Source organism: Myotis lucifugus, unplaced genomic scaffold, assembly GCF_000147115.1.
Source record: "Myotis lucifugus unplaced genomic scaffold, Myoluc2.0 scaffold_63, whole genome shotgun sequence".
Classification (NCBI taxonomy): Eukaryota; Metazoa; Chordata; class Mammalia; order Chiroptera; family Vespertilionidae; genus Myotis; species Myotis lucifugus.
Genome location: NW_005871111.1, coordinates 3423015 through 3444648, shown reverse-complemented (window position 1 = coordinate 3444648; position 21634 = coordinate 3423015). Strand labels below are relative to the sequence as shown.

General features: G+C 40.6%; 1 protein-coding gene across 2 annotated transcripts in view; it reads right to left on the bottom strand.

Moving 5' to 3' along the window:
• The window catches only part of CACHD1 (cache domain containing 1), a 138722-nt gene that overhangs the window by 76987 nt on the left and 40101 nt on the right, over positions 1 to 21634 (bottom strand). The gene's annotated exons all lie outside the window — the stretch shown is intronic.

The window sequence follows — 21634 nt, the reverse complement described above, 5'->3', positions numbered from 1 at the left end:
TTTTCCTGCCGGCAAAGCAATATAATCTCACTTTCCCGCTTTTGTTTTACACTTGACCTTTGGTAAAGCGAGAGCAGCGTTACACAAGTGACTCACCTGCTCTCCATGCCCTAGATGCCCCTCACATACTTTTAATAAGATCAGATAACATTTAGGCTTTGGGTACGGTCTGCCAGAAACTCACATCTGGACTCTGCTGTACAAATTACAAATCCCCTTTAGACCTACCCATTTCACAGATGAGAAAAGTGACATTAAGGATCACACAGAAAGTCAGGGACCTAAAAGGAACTTGAATCCCATCACTGTCCAAGGATGAGCCAACTACCACACTGCTTAATTGAAATGACACATAAAGAACAACTTGCTAAGAGGGGTAACTCAAGAGTCACTGAAATTTTCTACCTGGTGAGGTGTACACTTGCAGAGAGCCCCTGCCTCCCCAGATGAAGTCTCCCCAGCCAGGACCTGTGCTGTCAGCCCCTCCCCCTGAGAAGGTTGAAGTCCCGTATGGAGCACAGAGAGATGCCCTGGGCCTTTGTGCAAGGAAAGCTTGCTCCTGGAGTGGAGAGACCAGGGAACTAGTTTTATAGGTTGTTTTCTGTACTGAAAAGATCATCTCTAAGAGCTACAAAGAAAACATTTTTATAACAAAGAAGATGGAAGAGACTCATTAACAAAAGTAGGTGCTCAGCAAATATTTGTCAGTCATAAAAAGGCTTCACAATGCAGTACCTGTTATCAATAATCTACCCAACCTTTTTCCCCCATTACCTCTCAACCTATAGTTCTGACCAGACCAGTCCCTCAACTGCTGGACCCCAACTGTGATGCTCTCCAGTGTCCGATGCACCCACACAAAGCTCACCTCTTCACATCCTCCTCCCTGAAAATTCTCCTGCCGGTTCCAGCCTGTGATGACGCCTGCCTCCTCCAAACTGACCAGCGTCATTCTGCGTCTTAATTCTAGGCTTGTGTCTCTCTTCCTATCTGTCACATTGCCTTGAAATCAGGCCTAACATAGTGTCATCATAGTTGATGCCCATTAGACTCAGATCGATTGGATTAAGATTCCGTTTATACCAACAACATACTAATCAATAAAAGTTTAAAAAGAAGATCTATAATAAAAGCGTATTATGCTAATTAGACCAGATGTCCTTCCAGATGACCTTCTGAACTAAGCTGGGGCTGCGAGGGAAACACGGTCCCGGGTGCCTGCCGATGGCCGGAGGGAAGTTCAGGTCCCGGGTGCCAGAGGGAAGCTGGTGCTGGCAGCCAGGGGAAGGAAGGCCTACTCTTGCACGAATTTCATGCATCGGGCCTCTAGTATAATCTTGTACATAATTTACATTTTCTAAGCCTCTGTTTTCCTCATCTATAAAACGGTACTAATAATAGTACCTATTTCAAAAGGTGTTAAGAATTAAATCAGAAAAAGGTTCTTAAGAGACTAGTACATAGTACACTTTTAATAAATAATAATAATAACAAGTATTGAATGTCTTAGTAATGCTACCAAATGCTTATCATATGTCAAGTATCTTTCAAGTGTGGTGCATGGATTAACCCGTCTAATCTTCTCAAACTCTGAGGGAAATACTATTATTATAGCCATTTGAAGACTAGGAAACTGAAGCCAAAAAAATTTAAATTAAGAAGCCCAGATTCACAGCTGGGGATTAGCAGAACCAAGATGTGAACATATGCCCTGGCCAGCTGGTGTAGCTCAGTTGGTTGGATGTTGTCTGGTACATGGAAAGGTTGCTGGTTCCATTTGGGGTTCCGGCACATGTCCGGGTTTTGGGCTCAATCCCTGATCCCTGGTAGGGGGTGTGCAGGAGGCAGCCAATGGATGTTTTACTCTCACATTGATGTTTTTCTCCCTCCTTCCCTCTCTCTCTCTCTCTCAAAAAAATCAATAAAATGTCTTAAAAAATGTGAACATACGAGTTTTCATTCATAATGAATACATTACATTGTATCTCAATATATCAACAAATAAATCATCACCAACATGATCTAAAACAGCTGAAGAAAAATTCCGTTCTCTCAAAGAAAAGGATTATGATAAAAGATTGTAGGGCTTAGGGGAGATTTTTGCTTTTTACTTAATAGAAAATGACAGCAGCTAAACATAAGGCTTTCACAATGGATAGCTACAGAAAATGAACTCTGTGAACAAAGATGTGGATGGGGAGGAAGAGGAAGAATATAGTAAAGACAAGTGTTCTCTATTAATTACAAATAGATTGAAACATGCTCACCACTGGCACAGCTATGGAATTGGCCATTTTGAGTTACTTTTTATCATGCCATTCTAGAAAAGCCTCACACTCCCTTCCCATTCACCACTGAACTCTGAGAGGCCTGGGATAGCAGAGTGAGCATGTCTGTACGTCTGCATGGGGCAGAGACAGCAGACCTGGCGCCAGTTCATACTAGTTTCTCCTTTTCCCGGTTCCAACTTTCTCCTCTGAGAAAAAGACCCTGGCATTTTGGTAATCTGAGGATCCTGAACAAATAAATGCCTATGTGCTACAAAGGTTACATAAAATAGAAGACCAAGAAAGAGAAAAATGCACTAAATTCTGAAAAATTCTCCCATGGGACAATGAATACAGGGTGCTGGAAAATGTGATGGACAATGGCCATGTGGGCGAGGCATGCTACACAGCTCAGGGAAACTCCAGTGGACATGGCGCAGACACGCAGCCTTCCAGAGATCCAACTTGATCCAAAAATGAAACGTAAAATACACAAAGAAGTCCTTTTTGTGAAAGAGTCCATCTAATTTTCCAGATGCTTCAGAATGAATAAATAACCACCTTGCAGGAGGACCTCCGCCAGGTCAATCTGACCTATCTATCTGCTGCTAGCTCAAGGACATCTGAGATCTGAAAGTTTACTGGTAAGGAGTGAAAACAGATTGTTACTTCATTTCAGAAGATAATTTAATTCTTGCTTCGTGAGTAATCTGCATGTAATGAATGCTGTGTTTTTAAAAAAGATTTTTTTAAAAAAATATTTTTATTGATTTCAGAGAGGAGGGGAGAGGGAGAGAGAGATAGGAACATCAATGATGAGAGAGAATCATTGATTGGGCTGCCTCCTGCACGCCCCTGACTACGGATCAAGCCACAACCCGGGCATGTGCCCTTGACTGGAATCAAACCCGGGACCTTTCAGTCTGCAGGCCGATGCTCTATGCACTGAGCCAAACTGGCTAGGGCTTAAGAAGATTTTTTATTAATTTTTTTTAAGAGAGAGAGAAGAAGGGAAAGAGAGAGACAGAGAAACATCAATGTGACCGTGAAACATCAATCGGCTAGCTACTCCACGCCCCTTACCAGGAATCAAAGTGGCAACCAGTGCATGGGACGATGCCCAACTCACTGAGCAACACTGGCCAGGGCACTGCTGGTATTTTTAAGTTAATTGACTCCTATCAGACCCCCACATTCTGATAATCCAGGAACTCAGAGGCATGCCAACCACTCTCCTTCCTCCTGCTTCCTGCTATTCCCTCACACGTGCTGAATCTCAGCCATGCGGCATGCACTCCTCAGCTGAGTTTACATGAAGTGCCTAGAAATGACCGTCGTTCTGCTGCTATCCCTGCCCACGCCACTGATGCCTGTCAGGTAAGGAAAGAGGTGTCAACAGAGGGCTTACGAGGTGCAGGAGAGCAGTGTGTCCTAAGCTGGTGAGCAAGCTAGGAGAAAACAATTACAGGAGCCAAAACCCTGTGACTATCTCTTCACCTACACTCACTAGGGCCTGCTTCTCTTCTGGACGCCAAACACAGGAGCAAACCTTGCTTAGCCATCTCCTTACATTAGCTACCTCCGGGCCTCTGAGGAATGGCTGCCTTGCCTAAGACAGGAACACATTTTATGAATGTGTGCCATTGATAAAAAGAAACATGCCATTCACTCTGATTTGGAGGCTATGAGAAATATAAAGTTCATGCCTATGATACTTTATCAAAACACGTCATTTAGTCTTAGTGGTTACCTAAAAGACTTTTCATTGAGAAGTATATTAGCTGCCAGTCACGTTTATATAATTCTAGGTTTATGGGAAGGTCAGGAACTGGTATACTAATAAATTTTCACATTAAATGAGCAGGCAATTCAAATTATCTTTATATCTGTGCTTTTAAAAAGCAATAACACTAAGAGAATAATCTTTTCTAAATCTTCTGTAGATCCTCACACTAAAAAAAAGGGAGATATTGCATTATGATTGCTTTCTATACTGATTTTTATAACATAAAAACCAGTGCCTGAAATTCAGTTTCAAGAGAAATAACTCCATCTTTCCTACCCCCTTAAGTTAAAAAAAACACACACATACAAAAAAACCTACTTCCTTCTGGATTTACTTTCATGAACAACTGATCGAAACTGCATCCCGAGGGAGAAAACAGAACTGTGACTCCCACTTTGATCTCTTCCCCATGGAGAAATTCACTCCCTGCCTGGCTTGCAAGATGTTCATTTGATTGACGTTTGCTCTGATGTGCAAACTGCTTTGAACTTCAGACATTTAATTCCCATCAGGCTGCAGTCATTTTTATTCTCCTTCAACAGGATTTACAAGCGGGAGATCAGCAAATGTAGAAGATAAAATAAATTTGCAGAAGCTTTGAATCTTACATCAAAACTGTTGGAGTGAGTTCCAATTGGATTTCATTCAGCCTCGATTCACAGTGTAAATCAACTTTTCAGTGGAGTCCCAGTTTAGAAGAAGGAAAAAAAAAAGACATAAAGGAGAGAGACACATAACACCAGTTGGGGTTTACTTCCTGAATCTCTTGGTCTTTGTTTAAATTTGCAATGGATTTCCCTCAACATTTCCAGGGAAGGCTGCCCAATTTATCACATAGCACATGAAAGCCACACCCACAGTTCCCAGGGCGGTGGTGAAATGCAGTCTTATTCATGGACACATTTTTATGGTAAGATTTAAAAAAGCAAATCCCTGTGGATATCTCCGAAGAGCAAGGCTTAAATTGATAATGGAGTCCATCAACAAGGCCACTATGATGACAGTTAGCGGGTAGTGGATGTTTTGTACTTATTTGTAATCACTGCTAAAATGCCGAGATGGGTGCAAAAGGTTAAAAAACACACAAAACCCACCATTTCCTCTGAAGCAAACCCTGATATCGGCTCAAAATCCGGTGTGGAACAGAGGGTGCAAGGCTTCTGATAGAGTTCAATGCACAGGGCAGGCCCTTGCTTCCGGGGCTGCTGAGCTAGCGGGTTCCGTTTGAAGAGCAGCACACATTGTCTCTTCCCCGGTGCTACCTACGGTTGCCCTCAGACCCCGTGTGAAACCCAAGATCGTCAAAAAGAGGACCAACAAGTTCATCCGGCACCAGCCAGACCGATCTGTCAAAATTAAGTGGAACTGGTGGAAACCCAGAGGCACTGGCAACACGGTGCACAGAGGGTTCCAGGGCCAGATCCTGATGCCCAGCACTGGTTATGGGAGCAACAAGAAAACCAAGTACATGCTGCCCAGTGACTTTCGGAAGTCTCTGGTCCACAGCGTCAAGGAGCTTGACGTGCTGCTGACGTGCCACAGATCGCACTGTGCTGAGATGCTCACACGTCTCCTCAGACCGGAGCCATTGTGGAAAGAGCAGCCCGGCTGGCCATCAGTCACCAATCCCAATGCCCGGCTGCTCAGCGAAGAAAATGAATGGACAGATTGGGTACACTTTGTATTTATGTTTATAAAATCATAAAATTCTGCAAACGCCGCCCCCCCCCCTCCAAAAAAACAAAAACAAAAGCAAATAAAAAACAACAACCAAAAAATACCACAACAGCTCACATTTTCCTGGGAACCAAAGGAGGCAAAGCCCCCTGACCAGTAGCTGCCGGAGCCTGTAAAAGATGACCTGGACACTGAGAGAGGCCCAGGCCTCCCAGCCAGTCCCTCTCGTCCTGGGAACAGCCCCACAGTGTCTGGCTGACTACAACGCGGCAGGGGGGCATAGCACTTCACCTCCATTCAGCCAGGTTCCTGCTCATTCTTTCTGGGAAGTGTCTGCTCTCTAAATATTTGAGCAACACCAGTTGAGAAGAATTAAACAAGAACCCCCTTATCTTCCACTTAACCACCCCCGAGAATAAAGTTAAACAAAGAAAGAGCTAAGATAAAAATCAAACATCTGTACTGGCAAATATTTAAACTCTGTTTGAATGGTGGAGGAAGGGGTACGCGTGGGATCACTTCAAAAAGGAACTACCACATTCATAAAGTAAATGATACCCCCCCCCCAACTGCGTTTACTCACTCAAACACCTAAATTAATGGACAAACTCAAAAGCTGTCAAATAACGCGTAATCGTGTCCCAAGAAATGGTGTTTCCTTCCATCTCTGCAGAGATGGGAGAGATAAGTCACATTCTTTTTGTTCTTATCAGTAATAAGGATTAAACCTGCAGGGTTCAGCGACTCCAACTCCGCCAGAGTAGACACAAGGGCTGCTTTCAAATGCCCTTGGAAGGTAGGGCTTTCGGAGCAATAAAGCATCTCTCTCTCCATTACAGTCAAAGTATCATACAAACCAGCCATATTTCTTTTTCGCGGTCTTCCCCCTCTCCCCCCCCCCCCCCCCCACACACACCACAGATCACGGAGAGGCCAGAGTCCAACTATTATCCACTTAATCCGCTTTCTCACACACGCTTAGGAGACTGCAGAGGTGACATCCAGGGGGAGTGGAGCTGGATCCCAAACCCCATTAAGCATTTATATTTATCTGTATCTTCCTCATCACCCGGTTGGGGCAGGGTGCATGCACAAAAAGAAAGAAGGGTATCTGGAAAGATAAAGGGGAGAACAGGAAGGTGGACAGCAGCCTGGTGGGGGTGGGACCCCCGGGCTCCCTTTGTGTTCTTCCATAGCCCTTGTCCATCCTGCCACTTGACCTCTACAAAGGACTTCACACACTTTGCAGCTGTTTATTTATATACGTTCCCCCTCGCTAGTTAATACACAGAGAGATATTTTTCCTGTGGGGATCTCCAGGGCGCAGCCCTGTAAGGTGCACACGTTTAGTATATGTCTGCTGAATGAATACATGCGGAGAACCCAAGAGACGTGGCTTTCTAGGACTAGAGAGCAGAGATTGTAGATGCAGGCTCACCGCGTAGTTAGTAAACGGCAGACAGCTGTGAGTGGAAGGACACAGACATCAAGGAGAAGCACAAACCACCTCAGAGGTAGCAGATGACCTTGAAGATGGGCTGGCTCACTCTCTCAGGCACATACGCATTGAGGGGAGAGGCCTGTCCGAATCGTCCTGTTCCACAGAAGAAACATGACACATAGACAGGGAGTATTTGTGGCTAATGGGTCCTCAAAAGAAATTACTGACCCAATAGTAAGAAGTTAATAAAGCTGTGAGTCTGAAGATAGAGTTGTACACCATCATACCAAACAAGCCATGTCCCCTGGGAGACATTATAGACAGAATGCTTTTTGAAGTCTTGGTCTTCTTTGAAAACACTGATTTTCTGCCCAAGAAAACGCTTCAAAATCTCAAAGGAAGTTTCTGCTCCTCTGTTGAAATCGGGTCTATTTCTTAAGGCTGGGCAATTTCTTTCAGAAACCAGGTTTTTCAGGAAGAGAGGAAGGGTGTGAGAGAGGGAAGGAGGGAGGGAGGGAGGAAAGATGGAAGGAAGGGAGGAAGACAGGGAGGGAGGGAAGGAGAGATGAAGGAAGAAAGGAGGGAAAGAAGGAAGGAGGGGAGGGAGGGAGGGAGGGAGGAAAAGAGAGAGGAAACAAGGGAGGAAAGAATGAAGAAAATCAGAGGACCATCTCTTTTTTAAATCCATAAAAGGCCACTGGTGAAATTCAGTATTCTAAGCAGAGTGGCAGGTCTCCCGTCCTTGCTTCAGTGAAGGTCACACAAGGAAAATTCAGAAAGCAGGACTGTCAGCAGACCCAAGTGCAGGTGCTTTCCACTGTGACGATGCTCATCAGCAGTTCTAAAGGTAAAGATATCTACACACACACACACACACACACACACACACACACACACACACACGTAAGTGGCACAAACTGCTGCAGGAACATGTTTTTAAGGCTGAGAAACCAACTAACCAGACTATGGGGGCATTATATTCAGCCCATTTAGACATTTCAGAGGGTCATACAACAGCCTCACGTAAATTTCAAAGAAAGGAGTATATAGTTTAGTGTTTCAAGGGCCAGATAAGCCATTCCAATTTTACCACTGGCCAAATTACTTTATCATGAAAAGAAAATTATTTGTATTCAGGAAACCCTGATCCCAAACTGAGTTCCCCTGAGCCCTAGCACAACTTCTCTGAGCAAAACAGGGGGCGGGGGTGGAGAGAGGGACAGTATCTACCCTACCACCGCTGTTGAGAGGATCTAAAGTAAGTAAAACAATGTTTACAGAAGTAAAAGCCCAAGAAAGTATTTCACTGAAGTATAAACATATGTAACTCTTTTACACACGTTAAATAATGTAACGGAGTGGGCCCTCTGTAATGTAAGCATTCTGCAAAATCTTTGTTGAGTTCTGAGCTCAACTCAAGTCCTTTGGGCAGCAATAGCCATAAAGACTGTACCTGTAACATTCTGCATGCCTGCAGGTAATAATAATTTCTAAAAGGACTGGAGGTGGAAGTTTGAGATAAAGCAGGGAGAATGACTTGAAAAGCTAAGATTTACCTTATAGTACTGGAAGGGCAAAAACACAAAACACATATTTCTGGGGAAAGAATGGGACCAGAAATAAAATTAAGCTCAGTTGTCAAGAACTAAGCTTGTCCTATTATTTGACCTTGTGACATTAAAAGAACAAAAGAACAAGTATCCTAAGTGCAAAGCACCTGGCTAAGTCACAATGTTGTATTTTTCATGAGAACAGTAATAAGAAATAAATTGTATCTAGGGTTAAACATCTTACATCGTTTTTCCCATGTGCACTACCTTACAATAGCACTGGGAAAAAATAAGAGTTGCCTACATGTGGGTCAGCTGTTACGTCTGGAAATATGATTTTATACAAAACTCATTTGTGCATTAGCACATTAAAACTATACATTTCCACCTTGCCCTTGCTCCTGAACTGCCATGCACATAACATGATTATGGGGGTGAAAATATTTGTGGAATAAAAATAATACAACAGGCTAATCTCAACTGTTTGCCAGACACCTCCCACCCAAAAATGATCCACATGCAATTCAAAATTAAAACTAGATGGTTATACCAAACTCATCATCTTCCTCTTAAAAATCTCCTTTTGTTCTGATTTTTACTCTTTCGTATCCTGAGATGCACAATTTAAAATTCAGAACCATCTTTTAAAATCTCCCACCCCATCCAAGTCTCCAATAAAAACGAGTTGGGCCCTAGCTGGTTTGGCTCAGTGGATAGAGCCGTCAGCCTGCGGACTGAAGGGTCCCGGGTTCGATTCTAGTCCAGGGCACATGCCTGGGTTGCGGGCTCGATCCCCAGTATGGGGGTGTGCAGGAGGCAGCTGATCAACGATTCTCTCTCATCATTGATGTTTCTCTCTCTCTCTCTTCCACTCTGAAATGAATAAAATATATTTAAAAACAAAACAAAACAAAAAATAACAAGTTGGCAGATTCCATGTAACCCACCACCACCCTGACAGCTTCTGCCTCCCTACAATCCTTCCTTCAAGTGTCACTACTTTTCTCCTGGATTACTAGGATGGCCCAATTTGACAAGCAACATGCCTTTGCACCACAATTTGTCTTTCACTTGCCAAATAATTAATCTGCCCAAATCGCAGACAGGACCGCAGACCTTGCTTTAAAACCTACTGCTTAATGCGAGAAGTTTGTCCACGTGACCAAGGACTGAGCCCACCACAGGACACCTCTTATCCACCGCTCCGGCTGTGTGTCGTCCACCTCACCACACTCAATGTGTTCTGGTTAGAAGCATCCTTCCCCCAGATCTATCTGCAGAAGTTCCACTCTTCAAGGCTGCAACTGCCAGAGCCTGAGAAGCCTGTGTTCATAACCTTTCTTCTCTATAGGAGTCGCTGGATTCCTTTCCTGACGCTTGGCTAGTCTCTTGGCTAAACCTGCCTTAGCTTATTCTACGTGTCCTATGGGCTTCTACAGAGTGTGTTAGTCATCTTTGTCATCAGACGGTATCTGGTACAAGGTCTCGTACATTAACTACCTTGAACATGATACAGACAAGTTGAGTTGAAAGTGACATAGAGGGGTCCCTCCTTATCCGCAGTTCCCCTTTCCACAGTTTCCATTACTTGTGGTCAACTGCGGTCTGAAAATATTAAATGAAAAATGCCAGAAACAAATAATTCATAAGTGTTAAATTGCATGCCTTTGAGAAGACCATGATGAAATCTCGTGCCTTCTTGCTCCTTTGCCCCAAGACCACAAAGCATCCCTTTGTCCAGTATATCCACGCTGGATACGCTCCCCGCTCCTTAGTCACTTAGTATCCATGTTGGTTATTAGACCAACCATCACAGAATGGCAGTGTTGTTCAAGTAACCCTTCCTTATTTTACCTAACAATGGCCCATGCACAGGAGTAATGATGCTGGCAGTTTGGATATGCCAAAGAGAAGCTGTAAAGTGCTTCCTTTAAGTGAAAAAGCACAAGTTTTTTACTTAAGGAAAGAAAGAAAATTGTATGCTGAGGTTGCTAAGATCTACAGTAAGAATGAATCTCTTATCTTGAAATTGTGAAGAAGGAAAAAGAAATTCATGCTAGTTTTGCTATCGTACCTCAAACTGCCAAAGTTACAACACAGTACATAATAAATGCTTAGTTAAGATGGAAAAGGCATTAATAGATCCAGAGACACAGAAACATGCCACAAACTGATGAATCTCAGAAGGGGAGGGGCAGGAAGAGATTAACCAAAGAACTTATATGCATCTATGCATAGCCCATGGACACAGACAATAGTTCGGTGAAGGCCTGGGGAGGGCAAGGTCAAGGGTGGTCACGGGACAAAAGGGGATATCTGTAATACTTTCAATAATAAAAATAAATTAAAAAAAAAAGAAAATCAATCAGTATAATTCACATTATAATAACAAAATTTAAATTTAAAAACAAAGAAGGCATTAAATTTGTGGGTGGAAGATATGAATGAAAAATGTGTTCTGATTGATAGCAATGTGTTGCACCAGAAAGCATTGAGACTATACAAAGACTTCAGCAAGGGATCCCCTAAAACAAGTGACCACATTCACAAAACTTTATTACAGGATACTGTTATAATTGTTCTATTTTATTATTAATTATTATTGTTAATTTCTTAGTGTGCCTTATTATGATAAACTAGAGGCCCGGTGCACGGATTCATGCACATTGAAAGAAAATTAATTAGAAGAAACATTTTAGAGGCTGGGGAGGGACCGTGGGAGGTTGGCTCCAGGGTGTGTCTGGCATGTCTTGCCCAATCCTGATCAGCTGGACCCCAGCAGCAAGCTAACCTACCAGTCGGAGCAACTGCACCTGGGTGGTCAGTGCACGTCATAGCGACTGGTCAAATGGTTGAATGAACGGTTGGACACTTAGCATATTAGGCTTTTATTATATAGGATAATAAACTTTATCATAAGTATGTATGTACAGGCAAAAACATAGTATATTAGAGGGCTCAGTAATTCCTTGGTTTCAGGCTCCCACTGGGGTCTTGGACCATATCCCCTGTGAATGAAGGGAAACTACTATATATAAGTATTTGGAAATTTTGTGTCTTTAAGTTCATCCTACATACAATCAATTATGAATATATCATAATAACTATTCATATCCATTAATATTAATGATAAAATATAGCTGATAACTGTGATGCCTAAGTCAATATCAACTTGTTTCATATCAGGGCTTGTAACAATAGAATAATAGTCAGATGAAAACAACTATTATAAATTGGCATAAAAGTACTTGAATTTCTGCCTACAGGTAAAGTAGCTTAGAAATTCTGACATCATCATCACCACCACTCCTCAAAAACTAGAGACAAAAATCAGGTTTGCTACCACAGAGTAACTCCTTCAGCAAATATTTATTGAGGACCTGTTCAAGCAAGATATTGAATACAAAGTTAAATCTGACAGGGTCCCTGAACTCAAGTGTAACTAAGAAGGATGAGAGAACACACAACGTGAAAATACGCTTTAGAGCAGTGGTTCTCAACCTGTGGGTCGCGACCTCTTTGGGGGTCGAACAACCCTCTCACAGGGGTTGCATAATACATCCTGCATATCAGATATTTACATTACGATTCATAACAGTAGCAAAATTACAGTTATGAAGTAGCAACGAAAATAATTTTATGGTTGGGGGTCACCACAACATGAGGAACTGTATTAAAGGGTCACGGCATTAGGAAGGTTGAGAACCACTGCCTTAGAGCCTGGTATCAAGCACTCTCGCAGTTACCCATAATTAACCTCAGACACCTCTTCCAACACCCAACAGAGTGGGTGCCAACAGCCAAGTTCAGACCTCCAGTCATTACATGGTTGACAAGTAAAATCCCATAAAACCTCATGTGTCATCATTTCATTCCCTTTCTCAAAAATCTTAAATTAATTATCCCATATCGACCTCTCCCATCTCAACCAGATAACTCAAAGAGAGAGAGAGAGAGAGAGAAAGAGAGAGAGAAAGGAAGGGAGGAAGAAAACAAATTCCCCCATGAACTTCAGAATGCCCACTTTGGGGCAGTAGGAAAAGATGCCTCTAATGGCAAATGGCTCCGGTTAAGAACAAATCTCCTAAGAAGGCTGAGGGAAATTAATGACTCCTGAGAGCTGGGTCTCTGGAGTATACTTCAAACTGCTCATGTTATCGTTGAGGAAACTGAGGATGAAAAGAGTTAAGTGAGTTGTCCACAGCAAAGTGGCACAGCAGAGGCCCACCCCGTTTTAGTACTATATTACTATGATAAAATCTGCATCACAGCTGAACTTACACGGAGAGGAAAATTGACTTAACTGCTTAAGGTAATTCCACCATGGTAGAGGCTGAGCTGATTTAAAAGAGGAGGAAAAAAAAAAAAATTGGGCCCTGGCTGGGTGGCTCAGTTATTTGAAGCATAGTCCAGTACCAAAAGGTTGTGAGTTCAATTCAGGGCACATACCTAGGTGGCAGGTTCAATCCCTAGTTGGGGCACATAAGAGAAGCAACTGATCGCTCTCTAAAAATCAGTAAACATATCCTCGAGTGATGATTGAAGAAAAAAATTTAAAGAAGCTTGCCTTTTCTTAAAATGAAAAAAAGTTAATGTTTGAGTTTGAATTAGAAAAGAAAAAACAAAACCGAACACAAAAACCTGACCTGAAGCTAAATCCCTGAGGAGAGCTTAGCACAGGAATTTGAACATTATGGGTCAGGAAGTTAATCACAAAATTAAAAACAACTCTCTAAGTAACTTATTTCTGGTTCCAATGATGTTGATAATACTTAAAGAACTTGAAATGTGACTATAGAAATTTGCACATCTACATCATGACACAAAAAAATGCAACCAATTTACATGGAAAAAATCTACTCAAATGCCAAGATTCATTTCCAGGTAGCCCATTATCATGAGCATTAACTCTCTTTTTTTTTTTTTTTCCTAAATTGAGGTATAATTAACATAGTTTCGGGTATACAACATAATGACTGGACATTTGTATATGTTGTAAAATGTTCACTACAGTTAGTTTGGGCAACATCTGTCACTCTACATAGTAACACAATTTTGTTTTCTTCTGATGAGGACTTTAAGATTCACTCTCTTAACAACTTTGAAATATACAATATGGTATTAATTATAGTCACCATACTATACATTGTGCCCCCATGTCATATTTATTTTGTAAATGGCAGTTTGTACCTTTTGACCCCCTTCACCCATTCTTCTGGCCCCTCACCCTCACCAACTTGTTCTTTGTATCTATGAGCTAGTTTTTTGTTTTTGTTTTTAAGATTTCCACATATAAGTGAGATCACATGGTATTTTTCTTTCTGTCGGACTTATTTTACTTAGCACAATGCCCTTAAAGTCCAACCACATTGTTGCAAATGATAAGATTTATACTCTTTTTTATGGCTGAATAATAGCCCATTTTGTATAGATATACTGCTATGTCTTTATCCATCCATCCCTTGATGGACATTCGGGTTGTCCCCATAGTTTGACTATTGTAAATAATGCTGCAATACATGAGGGTGCAGATATCTTTTCCAGTTAGTGTTTTTCTTTCCTTCAAATAAATACTCAAAGTGGAATTGCTGGATTATATGGTGGTTCTAATTTTTCAAGGAATCTCCATATTGTTACCATAGTGGCTGTACCAATTATATCTCCACCACCAATGCGTTCTGTTTTCTCCACATTCTCACCAACACTTGTTATTCTTTTCTTCTTGGTGTTGGCCATTCTAAGAGATGGTATCTTGTTGTGGTTTTGATTTGCATTTCTCTAATGATTAGTGATGTTGATCATCTTTTCATGTACTTGATGGCCGTTTGTATATCTTTGTAAATATGTCTACTCAGATCCTCTGCCCATTTTAAAATCAGATTTGTTTTATTGCTATTGAGTTGTATGGATTCTTTATAAATTTGGATATTAACCCCTTATCAGATACATGACTTGCAAATATTTTCTCCCACTCAGTAGGTTGTTTTTTCATTTTGTTGATGATTTCCTTTGTTGTGCAGAAGCTTTTCAGTTTAAAGTGGTCCCACTTGTTTATTTTTTGCTTTTGGAGTTGGATCCAGAAAATCTTGACCAAGACTGATGTCAAGTAGCTTACTGCCTAATGTTTTCTTCTGGGAATCTTATGGTTTCAGGTGTTACATTCAAGTATTTAATCCATTTTAAGTTTTTTCTGTGTGTATAGTGTAAAATAGTGGTCCAGTTTTCCAACACAATTTATTTAAGAGACTGTTCCTTCCCCATTGTATATTCTTGGCTCCTTTGTCATAAAGTAACTGACCATGTATGTATGAGTTTATTTCTGGGTTCTCTATTCTGTTCCATTGATCTATGTCTGGTTTTTTGTTTATTCCTAAAACCACACTGTTTTGATTACTAGAGCTTTGTAATATAGTTTGAAATCAGGGAGTAGATGTCTCCAACTTGGAAAGCTTCAAGGAATAAGAATCTAACATCCTCCAGTATAAATATAAGGGTAAATAAAAACTTAACTTCAATGGTAGGTTTTCCAGCCCAATTTTCCATCCTTTCTTTGAGGGAGGAGGGTGTGATGGTTAATTTTATGTGTTAATTTGCTTGGGCCATGGTACCCAGATATTTGGTCAAATACTATTCTGGGATGTTTCAGTGAAGGATTTGGGGGATGAGATCAACATTTAAATTAGTGGACTTGTGGGTGGGACTCATCCAATTAGTAGCAAGATCTAACAGGACGAAGATTGACCTTCTCCAAGTAAGGAATTCTGTCATCAGACTGAAATTGCAACTCTTTCTTGAGTCTTCAGCCTGCTGGGATGCCTTGCAGATTTTGGACTTACATCTCCACAATCACGTGAGCCAATTCCTTACAATAAATCTTTCTCTCACCATATTGGTTTTATTGCTTTGGAGAACCCTGAGTAATACAGAGAGTTATAACAGTGGCTACTTATGGGAATTGTAACCAGGAGCCTGTGTTCTTCATCAGAACTCATGCTAGTTTGCTTTGCTTACAGCACAATACCCCCAACAGGTTGACTGATAAGACCCGACTCCTGAATCATATAGTTCTAATGGGCACCAGCTGGGGATGCATGAAATTTGGCTTCTCAGAAAATGAGATGAGTCCTACTGGCTTTCCCCAGTGACTATATCAATCTCAGTGCATGCCCCAACTAAAAAAGCAACTAGTAAAATAGCAGGGATCCAATTTCACAACAGTTCCAAAGTTTCTGCATTTTTTGGAACTAGGGAAGCTTTTAAAATCTTCCCTGGTGAATATGAGAAGTCACTATAGAGCTACCGCCAGGTGGATGGCTTCAGAGAGCTTTGGAAACAAGTTGCTTACGTACTCTAGCTCCATCAGAGTTCACTTTGTCATCTCAACCCTAGTCTAGATGCCTTTATGCCAATTTGTACCATTAACTAATTAACAAACATTAACTGAGTGAGGTAAATCCACTTGGAAACATAAAAAAGAAAATCTAAGTGCATCTTCCCAGTATTCCCTCCCTAGTTCACCCTTTCCATTGTTCACTTCTTAAAGATTGACATAAAAAAATAAAATAAATAAAAGGCCAACAGGCAGGATCATTTATAGAAGAGATTGGGTTAAGAGATGTGGCAAATAAAATTGATTGGTATATGTAAAAGGCCAAGGATTGGCAGGGCCTGATGACTAAACAATAGCTTCAGGTGCACACAGTGGAGCCCCATGCCCGGGGCAAGCCAGGTTTCTGAAGTAGATATTCTTAGTGCGCGCATAAAGGAGCTATATTCTTTAAATGTGAGAGAATGCGAATGCATGCTTAAGTAGGCAAAGAAGGAAATGCCCATGGACAAGACATTTCCTTAAGTCAAATTTATTAACATTAAATAATCTTTTTAGATCATGAGTTGCAAACTCACATGCAACAATGTGGGCTGAGCAGGCAATGACAGTCTGGGGCATGGGTTGGACATGATGCAATATGGACTGTGGGAACCATGGTGAATGGAAGAATGTCTTCCAAGGGGAGCTGCTCTTCACAGAAGCTGTTGCCCAGAGGGAATGCAGACACACCATTGCCAAATCTTCTATGTTGAGAGAAGACAGAAATTTGGATTTTTAACATGTGTAACCTTCTGAAGTTTAAATGTTGGCAACAGATTTTAAATCTTACAAATTTAAAAACCTTTAAAACATCTTATGGGGCCAAAAGAAACACATCTGTAGGCTAGATACAGGCCGTGAGTGTGATTATGTGTTTGGGTGTCTGCACTTCTTGTGGGAGAGCCCAGGATCTCGCGGGCCCTCATCCCTTGACCCAACACAACACACAGGGAGCTGTTAATTAAATTACACAATTATATGAACTTTTTTCAAAATTATGTTATTTTAAGTGATAGCAATAATAATGAGTTTGTCTTAGATTAAGGCTTAGCTTAGCCTATGTGTTTTTTTTTCCATATTGAGAATGTTAATTCTTCAGAGAATTCCTTCAACAAATAACGATGGAGTGCCTAATTATCATGCAGGGTCCTGTACAAAATAATTCACTTCTGGGCTCCTGCATAAGAACTTTAAGAGCTGGCTAATTTGAGAAGGAAAGTATCAAAAGTGTCTAAAAAAGTCAAATTTTCTGCTGCTTTGTAGGTTCTCTCTGTTGTCATCAAAGTATAAACAAAGTGTAATCTGCAGAATGCTCTGTAATAGAATGCTTTACAGCCTCTCTCTCCTCAGCACTGGGTATTTATTTAGTATTTATTCATTTATTTATTTATTTATTTATTTCCTCACCTAAGGGTATGTATATTGATTTGAGAGAGAGAGGGTAGGGGGGAGAGAAAAACATCAATGTGAGGGAGAAACATTGATAGGTTGCCCTCCCATACGCACCTTGACAGGGATCAAACCCACAACCTAGGTATGTGCCTTGACTGGGAATTGAACCCACAACCTTTTTGGTGTACAGGACAATGCTCCAATCAACTGAGCCATGCAGCCAGGGTGGGAATTTATTTTAAAAAATATGCATTATTAAGCCTTAGAGAGGAAAACCAAATACTGACTACAATTCAGTATAATTGAAATTATAGGGCCAAACAAAGGGTGGACATTTTCTCCCCTAGTATCTGCTTATCTTTAATACATTTGAAAAAGAATCAAAGTCAATAGGCCACAGGCACGTAAAATGTTAGTGACAAGTAGGTAGAGTGCCACTGGGCCAACGCTGAGTTTTAAAAAATGCTTATAGGGCCCCTATATAACAATGGGCAAGATCCAGGTCTAAGACTGAAGCTCCTTCATCTCAAGTCAAACTGCTTATATTTATTGTAATAGCTGTTTTAACACTTGTGCATGTGGCCAGATATTGGAAGGACTTTAGCAACAATCTTGAGTCAATTTTTCATAAACTTCAATCATTATCATATCTATCACCTTCAAACTTTTGGTCACATTCACTTATTTTTATTTAACTTAACTCACTTTTTAAATTCAGTTATATTTATTTTTTAAGAAGAAACTTGTGTTATTGCCATAAGAGAAAAAAAAAGTATATCCCTTGACATAGAAGATAATATTGAAATACGTAATTATCAAATTTAAAAGTTATAACTTAAAAACATCTCCCGATGAGGTAGGTATTATCATTCTTTTCATCTCACTGATAAGGAGATAACCCTGAAAGGCAGGTATTAGCTCAATGATAAGGAAACTGAAGCTTAGAACGAAGTGACTTCCCAAGGTCAACTATGAGTGAAAGAGGTATAACTCAAAACCAAATGTGCCTGCCATTTAAAAAAAATTACTTATAGTCATGTCCTTATATTGCTTCCAAAGACTGGGAGCCTTCCTTTTCGCACTGAACTCCAATGTGAACTTCCTACGATTAAAAATGTAGACATTTTCAGAGGGATTGGAAATAGGAAAGAAAGGACTGAAAATGTGGTCAGTAGAATACCACAAAAGTTATAAAATGCAGATAAAACTGTTTTATGAGGGACTGGAACAAAAGCAGCTAAGCATGCTTACCCTCCTTCACTTACTATAACTCTTTCCACTTTGAATCTTCATTAAAAAGTTGGCAGAGTATGTAATTTCAGAAAGTGTTATTGCTTAAGCCAATGACTAGAAAAGCTTCAGTTGAGAGTCCACTCCAAAAATTCCTACACCCAGGTCCCTAGAAAGTGAGCTCAATGCACAGCAAAGGGAGCCACGACTTGCCAGTTCTGGGGCACACAGGTTTTATCAGATAGCTCCCTAACATTCCACCAGAGGGGACCAGTCTCTCGCTCATCTGTACATCTTCTGAGCACTCAACTTTAGAGTCAGAACGGCTCTGGTTTTACAAGATTCATCCCAAATGGCAGTTCTCAGTTCTGTCAATCACCAGTGAGGAGAGAAGATTGCATCAGAGCTCTGCAAAGTCCTCATTCAACATCCAATGCAGAAGCCCAACCTCTGAAGGAGGAACAGCCTTGCACACTAACTTGTTTGCTCAGCATGTATCCTGGTAGGAGTGCACTTAAGGTCTCCTGGATGTTAACTTCACTAAATGAAAAATTCCTGGGGGGTAGAAACTACATTTTATGTTTTACTGTATGCACCAAGGGTAAACCACTGGGTTTTACCAAACATCTGGATGGCCATCTCAGATCTGGACCCTTATCTCAGCACATGCAAAATGGAAATCACTGTCTTTACCCCAAAACATATTGGTGCAACTCCTCCCAAACTTTTAATGTGTGCATGTGTGTGTATTATGAATGTGTTTGTATGCATGTATGGTCATTTTCACAAGTAAGCAAATACTCTTCTACAGCATGGTTGTATTTTATCTTCTCACTTTAATATGATACAACTGCCTTATCGAATCCCCTATTGTTAGAAATGTTGGGTCTTTACAATATTCTCTATTCTAAATGGCACTACAATGACCTTCTTTACACGTTTATCTTTATAAACATGTCTGATTATTTTCTGTGCTATTCCTCCAAATGACCAGATCAAATACAAAGCATACTTCTAAAGTGTCTAGTCTTTTGTGATGCCATTCACCTGGTATATTTCTCGGCTTTGAGGAACCACAGCACCTCCCAGCTGTGTCACATTTTGTCTTAACTACAAATTATGTTCAGCATTTGCCCCTCACCCAATAATTTTTGAATTTCTTTCGAGTGGACATCCCCTTACTCATCCCCATATTCAAATCAATTCTGATTCCAACCAATAGTAATTAAACCCAACTGGCAGGTGCGGGGGTCAAAATGGATGAGGTGTAATTCCCGCCCAGAACAGCAGGGGAGGCAGACTCACCACCAACAATGCACGATATGTTTAAGTTCTACATTAAAGGAAACATTAATAGAAATTCAGGAAACATTTACTCATGACTTACTAGTGGACACATGCGAGTAATAGAAATGAGACATATTCACCAGTCGACACCAGTCTATTTAAGCTTCTCGTTTCATCTACAGCAATAGGACCACTTAGGAAACCATGAAGATCTCTCTAATCTTCTAAACCAGGGTTTTTCAACCTCTGCACCAATGATGTCTTGAGCCAGACAAGTCTCTGTTTTGGGGGGCTATCTTGTGCATTAGAGGGTGTGAGCAACATCCCTGGCTTCCAGTCACTAGATGCCAGTAGCAACTATCCCCACCTTCCAACCATGACAACTAATTGAACATGATTGCCAAGTGTCCCTTGAGGGGGGAAACGAAAAAAATCACCTCTGGTGACTAAGAATCACTGGTTAAGTATAATTCTAGATCTAGATCTAAGGGCTTACTATATTATCTTTTCTCTAAGTCCTAAAAGTGACTTTTTCTTTAGTTCAAAACCTACTGGACCCTAAATTTATTTTTAGGTAAGAGATAAATTTGTCAAAAAACATTGTTACTGATGTCAGTTATAAATATGGGTATCTCCTTTGATTAAACCCAGTAAGCAAAAATAAAATGTTCACTATGCAATGGGCGCATATAAGTATCATGACTAGTATGTGTTCAGAACACTACAGTTTACAAAGTATTTTCACATTGACTTCGCTGAATGTTCACGCCGTCCTGTGAAGTGCTCATTATTGTTCCCATTCTAGAGATGAAGACAGGGTGACTCAAAGACATCAAATACGCAAGACCATCTGAGTATTATGTGCTATAGGTAGGATTTATATCCAGGTAGTCTCGTTCCAAACTGTATACACTTTCCAGTTAATTTAGTAAATAACTAATGTGAGCTGCTTTGGGCCACAGACAGGGAAAAAGCCAGAGAGAAGGCTCATGATAATATTACATAGATGAAGAAATAAAATATCTTAGGGATGCCCTGCTACCAATGTAGCCCACCATGAAACTATATGTAAAAAATTGCTTGTAGAAACAAAGCATCATTTAACCACTAAAAAAATATATTGTATCCATCCTTTGCATAACCTCAAGAACATTTATTGTGCAAAAAGAGAAGTAATACATGCTAATTATGGTAACATTTCCACTCACAGTGTTTAAAGCATGGTAACACCTTTTACACATTCTAAATAGCCCAGGAAATTGGTATAATAAAGATTCTTATCCACTGATAGAAAACTGCACATAAAAATAAACACTAAGTAACTGGATTAATATCACAGCCAATTAAAGGCCAAGTCAAATTGAAAATTTAGTTCTTTGTACCTCTAGAGGAGTGTTCTTTTCACCACAAACAATTCCCAGCATCACATGACCCTACACTCTTCCAGATATAAATATCATAGCCCAATAAAAATATCTGCAACATACAGATACTAATTCTGTTTCAATATCATCTGAAGCCACATTTCCCCTGGTAGTTTTAAAGGTGGTATTGACACTATAATAAGTAGGAATTTTTGCTGCTCTTATCAAAGATGAAAAGCAGGCAAGATGACCTTATTCATGACTTACTAAT